Source organism: Sorghum bicolor, chromosome 5, assembly GCF_000003195.3.
Source record: "Sorghum bicolor cultivar BTx623 chromosome 5, Sorghum_bicolor_NCBIv3, whole genome shotgun sequence".
NCBI classification, from domain to species: domain Eukaryota; kingdom Viridiplantae; phylum Streptophyta; class Magnoliopsida; order Poales; family Poaceae; genus Sorghum; species Sorghum bicolor.
This window is the reverse complement of record NC_012874.2, coordinates 60,524,803-60,537,061: the sequence shown is the minus strand read 5'-3', so window position 1 is coordinate 60,537,061 and position 12,259 is coordinate 60,524,803.

Genomic DNA, 12,259 nt, shown 5'->3' with positions numbered 1-12,259 from the left:
ATGCTTGAGAACGTAACTACTGGAGTAACCCCGTTGTGGAAGTAATTACTGACCTTCTGCCGGTCAAGAGAGGCGATCCAGGACGCTCCGTCATCCCGATCTCCATCGGCATGGTGAACTTCCTAGAAGCACTCTGTGACTTTGGCTCCAGCGTCAACATTATGCTCAGGGTACTCTATGAAAAATTCTTTACACATCCTTTCCTAGAAACAACCATGTGTTTGCAGCTTGCAGATCGGACATTAAGTTTCCCAAACGAAATATTGAAGAACCTCTACGTCTGAGTTGGTACCTTATACACTCTAGCAGACTTCGTGGTGATAGAGACTGGTACTGATGAGAGGATACCCATCATCCTAGGGAGGCTATTCCTGAACACCTCGGGAGCTGTCATCTACGCTAGTGCTGTCATGATCAGTTTCTACATCAAAAGGGAGAAAGGAGACGTTTTCCTTCAAGAACAAGATTACACAAATCTCAGAGCAATCCTGACATGAACCAAGGAAAGGACCAACAGGAGGAACAGGAACAAACAAATGTGGACCGAGTCAGCTAAGATGGTCACTGCAGTACAAGGAGGTCAAGATCGTCGACTTAAGTCACCGTTCCTGACCAAAAAGGACGACCCAAGTATTCCAAGCATCCAGTGCTCCATTAATGGATACAACTTCCAGAAGATGCTTTGCGACATCGGGTCAGGCGTCAACATAATGGCCGTGGTCACCTATCAGCTCCTATTCGGAACCATGCCCCTAAAACCGACATACATTCAGCTCCAGATGGCAGATCAGACATTCCGAAAGGTTATTGACATGGGAGAAGACGAGTACAATCCACCCGTCATCCTTGGAAGACCGTTCCTCAGCACCGTTAAAGCAATCATCTACATTGGAACCGGAGAAGTCCACATGAACTTCCTCTCTGAGAAGGTACGCCGCTATTTTACTGACCCTAACTATATAGTTGAAGACTCTAAGCAGGTGAGGACAAGAAGAAGACGACGCAACCGCAACCAGAGGAGGCAAATCATCAAGGACAGATGAGCAGACTCCGAAGGAGAAGTAGTAAGGTCTGAAGACATACAGCTTGATCAGAATTGTCCTGAGGAGATCGAAGCACCGAGTCAGGTGTGGAGAGAGAAGATAGTTATACATGAAGAGCAGGCGCCGCCGTAACCACCGACTACGCCATCCAGCGAATCCCAGGACGACTGAGAAAACGGAGAGTCCCGTTCGGAGGACTTAAAAAAAACCGAACGCCTTGCCAAGAGGTAAACTCGGTAGTTATCTTTTTCCTTTCAATTATTTTAAAATAGTTTGCTTATATTAATCAGGTTCATATCATCTTGAAAAGAAAATAAAAATGCTAAAAATAGTAAGCCCCATGTGAGTATGCTCATGGCATAAAACCCATAAGTACATTCACTGTGGTGGCATAAAGATAAAATAAATATATTCCTATCATATAAAGATAAAATTATAAAAATAAATTTATGATCCTACTAAAGAGAGTAACATTTATTGAGAAGGCTCAACATGATAAAGGCTAGATATTTATGCTAACACTTAACCAGTTCCACAAAGCTTTGTTAGCTATTTGAGCTCCACAGAATTCAAGGATCAAAGAAGGCTAGTAGACGGAGGACATCCTAATCGCTGTCAGGGTGCTGCCGACATTCAAATACACCTCCGCCACCTGCTAGCTACATTAGAAGGAATTATGTCAAAATCCAGCTTGGGGGAGAGCACCCCCATTTATCCAGCTAAGTATTCTACTCACGTTTATACTTTACTCTAATAATAAAAAGGTGCATAATCATATAAACCCAAATAAAGATTTTGTGCTTATATATATATATCTTTGCTTAGTTTGCTAAATAAATAAATAAATAAAGTTTGCTATGAACCCTCATGATAAGCTCTCACATGGAAATGATGAATAGTTGCTCTGCCATGACTAGTTCTCAAAATAGAAATCTCTCTCAAGTTTAGGCATGATTGTTAAGATTTGCTCTAAACCTGAACTTGTGGGAAGAGTACTTGATCTAAAGTCTAAGTCGTTAACGGATATGATATGGGAAGGTTGAGCTGCTGTTTATCTGTTCCTAGAGATGCTAGAATTCTAGAGAATTTTATCTTTGAAAATCTTTAAAATATCACATGATAAGTTCCTATATGATGAGAGTTTAAAGTCCTACCACAGCCATATATACATGCTTATTAGACTATGAACCATACATTTACTTTTTACTGCTTATGAGCATTGAGTGTGGTCAAGCTGTGTAGACCCATAGGAGCTTGTCATGCGGTTAAATCAAGATTCACTTGCACGTTTACTCATACATGCTGCTTCTACTCTGGAAGTATGCATCCACATATATCCACCCATTTCCATCTCCAGAACTACCCAAAAATATTCTACTCCTAATCCGGGAGAGAATAGCCAAAAATATTTATGTTTTTCCCTTATGAAATAAATGCTCAAGTTATCTTGTTACTACCACTTGCTATATTATTTCAGGAGATGAGTGCTCTAAAAAAAGAGAGAAAAAAAGAAAGAATACGAGGAAATAAAAAGGGGCAAGTGCCCGGAACCTCGAAAGAAAAGAAAAAGTGAGACGAGAGGTAAAAATGGACAAGTGTCCGACACTAGAATTAGGGGTACAAGATACCCACTCGAGAGAAAAAAAAATATAGAGCATCTCATTCTCCTCAAAAAGTTTCAAAAGAGCAAGAAAGGTATGTATCCCCTCAAAAGAGCATAAGTAGAATTAGACTTTCACTATTGTTATCACCATCATCACCATACACCATTCATTCGCCGCACATGCACATCTTGATTTGACTTATTGACTTGTTCTTCTGGATCCATGGTTTGACTATGCAATAAATGTCTTGTAAGTATGTATTAGCTGTCTCCCACCTATGAGCTCCAGATATCAAAACCTTATTAGAGTAGGGTGAGAGAGAAGGCAATGCCACTATGCCTCATACCAAAAATACCACATACTTTGAGAGAAGGCATACACCATTACTGCCTTGGTAAGGATCCAGAAATACCACAAAAGAGAGACTAGAGAGAGTCATACAAGGAATCTCTGAGTTTCATTTGAAAATCTGCAAAAACTCCAGAGCTATAGTTAATCGAAGAACAAGAGACATGGTGCTTGACTAGACCGTTCTATCTTTTAACTACTCAAGACACAAGTGACGGTTGCAAGCCCCATGGTGGAAGGTAATATGAGTAAGTTTAAATCTTAATAGTTTACCCTAACCCAAATATGAGATTTTGTTTGAACGCATATATACCTTTAAGGCATGAAACCACTGTAGAAACTCTTGAGTTCATCTTTGCTCAGGGACGAGCAAAGGTTAAGCCTGGGGGAGCTTGTTGACGGTCCTTAATGCTCACATTTAACCATCAACTAATCATGGAAAAGGATCCAAATGCAACCAACACCTAGACTTAGGGTTTTATCTGACAGAATTCCACGAGTTTTGGTGTTTGTCTATTTCTGCAGGGGGTTATCAGGAAATACGGAAGAAAGGCCCACACGTCGGGTTTACATAGAGATATTAACGTGCCGCGCAATTTTCTACCATCTAGAAGACTCCAGAAGCCACGGGACCGAAGCAGAGGCCGAGAGGGCTCAGGGACAGGGCGCCCGCCCTAGTCCTGAGGGCGCCCGCCCACCTTTTTCCACCAAACAGAGTCCAATTCGGGGATCGTGCTCCACTGACCTAAAGGATCAAGGATAACCATTCAATCAATGTCGGTTTGATCCGACGGCCCAGATTCATCTGAAAAGACTATATAAGCAAGGCCCCTGGCCCCTGGAGATCATATCTCTTCTACAGAATCAAAGCTAGGGTTTCAATTCTTCATCCAAGTAGAGAGGATCCCTCTAGTTCTTCTAGTTCTATCTCTAGTTCATCTAGATCTAGTTCTAGTTCATCTAGTTCTAGTTCTAGTTCTAGTTAGTTCTAGTTGTAATCTAGAAAATAGGAAGAGAGAAGAGGAGAGCGGAGGAGGAGCCGGATCTGTCGGATCTTCCTCAACATTGTACTTTTGCAGCAACTGGTTTGTTCTTCATCGTTCTCCAGGTTCTTCAATTCATAATTCCTGAGTTCTTTAATTACTTTTATTTACATTCAAGTTATTTATTGGATTCCCGCTTGCATCAAGTGCTCTAGTCTTTATAACGCTAGAGTAGTAATTAATAGATTAGACGTGGTGTTTAGTCTTGCAATTACCTGGAATTGCACCCAATCCTGCGGATTGTTGTGGTAGCCTTAGGGTAGTGACAGCCCTAACGGTCGACGTATTCCACCTCATTCGGATCGGTGTTTGTAGGACCGTAGTCAGACCTTCCTAGCCCCCTTCTCATCTCTTTCTGTGGTTAGTGCTCTGATGTCCCGATATAGATAATCTTGAAGTAATTCTTGATTCTTAGATCAACTAGAGAACTCTCAGGAAACTTCCTCTCTTCCCACCAAAAACAATTATATAGTTATCCTTGGGCGATCTTGATTCTTAATTAGTACACTCACGTTCCCTGTGGAAAATTGATACTCTGGAATACTCTCAGGTGAAGGCTACATCGGTATCCGTGCGCTTGCGGATTTTTTCTGTTTGCGTTTAAAATACCCAACAATACCCATTTCTCCTGATCATCCACTTCATCTTAAATGCCGACTGATGTGCTCCACACACTCCTTCATGGACTTCTCTCATCAAACTTTTAGCCTCATCATCACCTAAGCACTTGAGAAGAACTCCATCAATCGTTCGATAATACAGTTCATTTTCAAGGAGCACATACTTGGTGGCTTGAAACCGAACACGCCTCTCAACTTTCTTGGATGGATCCTTCAAATAATCAACGATTTCTTTTCTCCAATCATCGGCACTGATTGCCGATATTGTGTTTAACATGGGCTGATATCTCGAGGCATGCTGAGCCAACCGATTGGCCTCTTCATTATGCAATCGAGGAACATGCTCTAATCGGAAATCCTTGAATTCCTTTAACAGTTGCATACTCCTTTCGTAATACGTTATTAAAACCTCACTTCGGCATTCATAACTTCTAGCTAACTGATTTATAACCAGCATAGAATCTCCGAAGACCTCAACAGCGTCAGCATGGGCTTCTCTTAACAATTCCAACCCCTTTATCAAAGCTTGATATTCGGCTTGATTATTCGTTGACGTGGCAACAATCGGTAGGGAGAACTCATATTTCCTTCCCCGAGGGGAAATTAACACTATGCCGATTCCTACCCCCCGGTCACACGTGGATCCATCAAAGAAGAGCGTCCAAGGTACAATTTCCAAAGTCTCCATTGCACCACAATGTTGAGTCACAAAATCGGCCATAACCTATCCTTTGACCGCTTTAGCCGATTCGTAACGCGGATTGAATTCCGATAGTGCCAAAATCCACTTACCGATCCTGCCACTCATAATCGGCATAGACAGCATATATCGGACCACGTCATCTTTGCATATAACAGTGCATTCAGCCGATAACAAATAGTGCCTCAACTTAATACATGAGAAATATAGACATAAACATAACTTTTCAATGGTCGAATACCTGGTCTCAGCATCAATCAACCTTCTGCTTAAATAGTAAATTACACGCTCCTTCCCTTCAAATTATTGAATCAAAGCCGAACCGATGACCATCCCATCGGTAGATAAATACAATCTGAAGGGCTTTCCCTGCTGAGGTGGAATCAGAACTGGAGGATTTATCAAGTAATTCTTGATTTCATCTAAAGCCAACTGTTGCTCTTTCCCCATATAAATTCTTGATCGGCTTTCAACTTAAGTAAGGGACTGAAAGCACGAATTTTACCAGACAAGTTGGATATAAACCTCCTGATAAAATTTACCTTGTCGATCAAGGACTGGAGCTCAGTTTTATTGGTACGAGCAACTATTTTATTGATAGCATCGATGGATCTCCTACTAATTTCAATCCCCCTTTGATGCACCATGAAACCAAGGAATTGTCCTGCCGATACACCAAATGCACACTTGTTAGGGTTCATCTTCAAACCATGCTTCCTTGTGCATTCCAACACCTTTCGCAAATCGGCAAGATGCTTTGTGAAATCTCCAGACTTAACCACCACATCATCAATATAAATTTCCACCAGCTTGCCGATGAACTCATGAAAGATAAAATTCATAGCCCTCTGATAAGTAGCACCAGCATTTTTCAAGCCAAAGGTCATGACTATCCATTCAAACAACCCAACATGACCAGGACATCTAAATGCAGTTTTTGGAATATCTTCTTCAGCCATGAATATCTGATTGTACCCTGCATTGCCATCCATAAAGCTGATGATCCGATGTCTAGCCGCAGCATCAACTAGTAGATCGGCAACTGGCATTGGGTAACCATCCATCGGCGTAGCTTTGTTAACATTCCTGAAATCAATGCAAACCCGAAGCTTCCCATTTTTCTTGTAGACTGGAACAACGTTGGAAATCCACTCGGCATACCGACACTGCCGAATAAATTTGGCTTCGATAATTTTAGTTATTTCGGCCTTGATATCAGGAAGAATATTAGGATTACATCGGCTAGCTGGCTGCTGATGTGGCCGAAATCCAGATTTGATAGGCAACCTATGTTCAACAATCGATCGGTCCAAACTAGGCATCTCAGTATAATCCCAAGCAAAGCAATCTTTATATTCCTTTAACAAATTGGTTAACCGCTGCTTACACTCAGAATTTAACTTAGCACTAATAAAAGTAGGTCTAGGTTTATCACCACTACCTATATCTACCTCCACTAAATCATCGGCCAATGTGAATCCCTGGCCTAATTTTCCATCATCGGCGAACCTATCCATTAAAACTCCTCATCAGAACTGACTGCTTGGATCGGTGGAATTTCATAATCGGCAACTTTGAGGAAATCCTTCTCCCAAATCTCTCCCGAGATGCACCTAGTCCTTTCATAAGTGTCCGCCTCTACCGATGCAATAACATAGGAAGAATCTCCCAGGACAATCTCAATCTTGTCACCTACCCATTGGACCAAGCATTGGTGCATTGTTGATGGAATGCAACAATTAGCATGAATCCAGTCCCTCCCTAGCAGTAGATTATAAGCACCTTTTCCACTGATCACAAAGAAAGTTGTCGGCAAGGTTTTGCTGCCGATGGTCAACTCGACACAGATTGCTCCCTTAACCGGAGATACATTTCTCTCAAAGTCTTTTAGCATCATATCGGTCTTGGTCAGATCTTGATCTCCTTTTCTAAGCTTCCGATAGACTGCATATGGCATGATGTTGATAGCAGCTGCACCATCAATTAATATCATGGTCATCGGCTGACCATCAACTCTTCCTTTGACAAACAGAGCTTTAAGATGCTGCCTTTCATTGTCGGTGGGCTTTTCAAAGATAGCTGTCATCGGATCCAGCCAACTGAGCTATCTGGTTGGAAAACTCCAACTCCTCGTCATCACTGGACGGCGCAAGGAATTCCATCGGCAATATGAATACCATGTTAACATCCGCCGATGGCCCTTTCCCTTTAGGATCTAGTTGTTGCTGATCCCCAGACTGGCCAGAGTTCTCGCCTTTGCTTATCTCTTCTCGTCTTTCGCGCTGCAGTCTCCTTTTCTGTGTCTTAGTCAACCCCTCTGGACACCACGGGGGAAGTGGTGACTGCCTTGCCGATGGACGACGATGTTCCCTTGACTCCATCCGATGAGTATTAGCGTCCCTGCAGAATATGAACTCATCGGAAACTCATGTATTTGCCATCTCCTCAAGCTATTCTTGATTCCTGGGAAAATATTGAATGCGATCACCAAGCCTATCGTGTACACTGAGTCTGCCCCCAGCCGATCATGAACTGATACTCTCCCCCTAATCGGTCCACTAAACTGCCGATCATCATCATGATAGCGCCGATCGGATCTGTCATACCGATCATAACCATTGCATTCAGGGCAATCTCTAACAGTGGGTAATTTATTATTCTGCTCCCAGCAATGGATAAAGAACGGGCAGTTCCAGTGATCTCTATGCCGATTCCACTCCTGTCGGCGTCTTTCTTCTTCCCGACGATAGTCTTCTTGCTGGCGCCGATACCGATCTTCACGTTGCTGCCAAGTTTCCCGAGGCCTTCTATGAGTTATCACAATACCAGATCGGGGAAGCCTCCTTTCTTGGATCAAGCCTTTTCCTTTGGCATCGGCATCAGTAATTTGATGCTGAGGATCTACCGATGCACTCTTTTCAGCTGCTTCTGACGTCAAAACCTTGGTCTTTCCCTTAGCATCCAACATATTTGTTGGGAAAGGATGTTGATCAATCTTCATCAGCTTCTGAGCTTTAGAACTATCAAACTTTATTCTCCCAGATTCTATAGCCAATTGCAGCTGTTGCCTGAAAACTTTGCATTCATTGGTACTGTGAGAAGTTGCATTGTGCCACTTACAATATTTCATCTTCTTCAACACTTCAGCCGATGGAATCACATGATTGGGTGACAATTTGATTTGTCCTTCCTGAAGTAGAAAGTCAAATATCCTATCGGCTTTAGTGATATAAAATGCGAACTTCTCTGGCTCTTTATGCCCAAAAGGGCAAGACATCGGCTTCTTATTTTTCACCCACTCTGCCAAACCGATGACTGGCTCCTCACCAGAATCCGAGCTTGTTGCTTCATCAACAAATGCACCTTTTTGTTCCATGCTCTCTTGGGCTCAAAAGGTCTGATATCCTGATCAGAAATTCTCTGCACCAAATGACATAAGCTTTCGAACTCTTGAGAGGCATACTTGTCCCTAACATGCGGCAACAAACCTTGGAAAGCCAAATCGGCTAGCTGCCGATCGTCGAAAACCAGACTATAGCATTTGTTCTTGACCTCTCGCAACCTCTGCATAAAACTTTCAACCGATTCATCATTGCGTTTCTTTAATTTGACCAAATCGGTAATCTTCTTCTCATGAACTCCAGAAAAGAAGTATTTATGGAATTGTTTCTCCAGATCGGCCCAAGTAATCACTGAGTTAGGAGGTAACGAAATAAACCAAGTGAAAGCCGATCCAGATAAAGATGATGAGAACAAGCGAACCCTTAACTCATCTCTGTTAGCAGCTTCTCCACATTGGATGATGAACCTGTTGACATGCTCCATAGTTGACGTGTCATCCTGTCCAGAAAACTTAGTAAAATCCGGTACCTTGTACCGATTTGGAAGTGGCATTAAATCATATGCAGGAGGATACGGTGTCCGATAAGAGTAAGTATTGACTTTGGGTTTTATCCCAAACTGGTCTCTCATTACTTCAGCAATCTTATCGGCCCAATAAGCATTGGCATCTTGCCGATTAGGTGGTTGAGGATCTAGCGCCTGCCGATAAACCTCCACGTGTCGCTGAGGCACACAATCTGCATGGAACATAGGGTTGATCATCTGACCACCAAACTGTTGACCAAGATTCATCGGCTGATTGACCATCCCTTGATTCTGGAACCCAGGTTGGATCTGGCCTTGTTGAAACCCTGTAGCCTGATGATTCTGTTGAGGCATCTGTGGAAAGATTTGCTGCCCTGTCCATCCATTGTTGGCATTCATCGGCATAAACCCTGTCGATGACTGAAAATTGGGCATCATCATCGAGTTGACATACCCCAGCTGAGTCATAAACCTCTGTTGCGTCGGCATTAAATCTGCCGATGCGTTAGGCATCTGGAATGTTGGAGCTTGAGAATTCCCAGTGTAAGGTCTTGCAGTAGTAGTTGTAGTATATTGGGGACTCTGATTCATCGGCATGTCTGGAGGTGCCGATGCCATAGGAGCCTTGCCCCTCACATCAGCCGTTGGAGATGCGCCAGGTGTCTTCAACATGAACTCTGGGGGCATACCAAAACCACACCAGTTAGGAGGAACAGATCCCGACATTGCCGACACCAATAGATCTGTGGTCAGCTTGGTTGACTCATTTGATGTTGATGGATTGGCCGGCATCGGTGTGGATTGTGCATTAGTGACTCCTAACGTGCTTGGAGGAACGGCAGTTTCTGTACCCGCAGCGGCCGTAGCAACCGATGGAGCTGTGACCACCGGTGATCCTGGCTGATGATGAGAAGGACCCACATAATTTGGTGGCAATTGTCCTTCCTTGAAAGTTCTAGCCATGGTATTGAAAACCGTATTGGACAGCACACCAGCTTGATTGATCAAGGCACGGTTAATAGCACTATCAACCATGTCTTGGAGTTTACCAGGATTGGCTTCGAAAGTAACCTGCCGAGGAGCCGGCAGCGCTTCCTTCTGGATCACCTCACCACTCCTGTTGATACTGAAGGATTTCAAACATTGCTGCTTGTAGTCCTCCATAGCTTTTGCAAAGGCTTGTTTCTGCTCATCTCTGAGATTGGCTTCCGTCACGGGGATGACGTTCTCCAAGTCGAAATCGCTAGTCGCCATGTCAATCTTGATCTTGAATCTGTGTCCCACCGAGCGTGCCAAAAGATGTGTTGGTGCAAAAGTTGATCTGCAAACACAAAGGGCTAATACCCGATTCAAACGTTAAGGCGTGCCAGCCGATTTGACCTTGCTATCGGCAAAGGTGATAACTCGAACACTTTGGTCCCGACAACAGCGATGCGCCCGGATGTCACGGCCAAGAGGTATTCACGCGGAACTCGAGAATACGCCAAGCTTAAGTCGACGAACTCCTAAGAACTCGTAATAAAAAAGGAAAATATGACAAAGTCATCGAAAAAGTAGATGCTGGAATATGAGTAAAAACTTGTGTTTGATTGATTGATAGATGTCTCATTACAAGGCCCTAGGGTCTACATTTATACCCTGCTCAAAGAGCTACCATCAGACACGACTAGGACTCGAACTCCAAATTAAACGGAATCCGTATACAAAACGAATTTAAACATCTATGGAAAATATAAAACTATCCTCCCGTAACAGACCGAGACACCACCACAGGTCAATCGGCGAACTTCACGTCTTCCTTCCAAGTCATCGTCATACTTTTATCATAACCATCGGCAAAAACTAACGCTGACCATCGACACGAACGTGTCACCATTTCTGGACTTAGTCACATTCAGCTATCTCTTCATCGGCAATCACCCTCATCGGCAACTTCCCTGTAGACTAGTTACCGTTGTTCCTTCTGCCGATCCATTCTTTACCGATCTCTGGGGACGCGTCCAAAAACGGCGTCAACACATGCCCCCCAATTTCGGAGTATAAATCATTAATACTCCAAAATTCTCTGCAGTAATGATGCCTTTCCACAATTAACTCTCCCAATTTGGCAACCGACCGTTGAAGTCGAACAACCCTGGCCCGATTCCTTTGCAGATTCCTCGAATTCCTGAACCTCCCAAACTGGACATCCCCACTTTATTCGCCCATCGGCAATATTTCCGTTAGAGGGAGCTGCCGATGGACCGACCAGGAGATCTTGCACAGTAAAATATCTCCAAAATCACGACCGCTTGCTATCAAATCACCTGTGCAATCCCTTGATTATCGTGCGAACAGTTACCATATCCATCTGAACACCCTCGGGTTTCACGGATGCGGCAAAGAGATAAGTCAGATTTGCCCCTACCCGTTTTTCCTGTACAATCCCTTGATTATTGTGCGATCCCTTGATTATCGTACGAACAGTTACCGTTGTTTCTTCTGTCGATCCATTCTTTACCGATCTCTGGAGACGCGTCCAAAAACGGCGTCAACAGACACATCATTAATTAGCGCGCGTAGACCGTAGGCCATTTTGCATTTTTACACACAAAGTAGGCTGACCAAATCTCCACATTACATGCAATCCATATTATATTATCTTTCTCCATTGACAAGATCTAAATGTCATTGGGATAATCATAAATTTCTATACAGGCCCAAATGCAAACACCTCCAGCTCAACCACTAATAAACATAAAAGTTCAACTCCCTGTCTAAGTATGTTTATAAACACGTAACAACCCTGCATCAAATTTGATTTCTTTTTATTACACGATATAGATGCAGACACTCACAACTGGCACCACGTACACTCACGCATAATAAGCCACACACACAAACTTTATCTTTATAAGAGCAACTCCACCAGGGTCTCTACTTAAACCTCCATATATAGCTAAATATATATGGGTGCCCAGACTAAAAACAACACTCAAACATGCCCCTACTAGAGCCCTCAATTTAGGACGTGGAGTATTAAAATAAAAAGTAG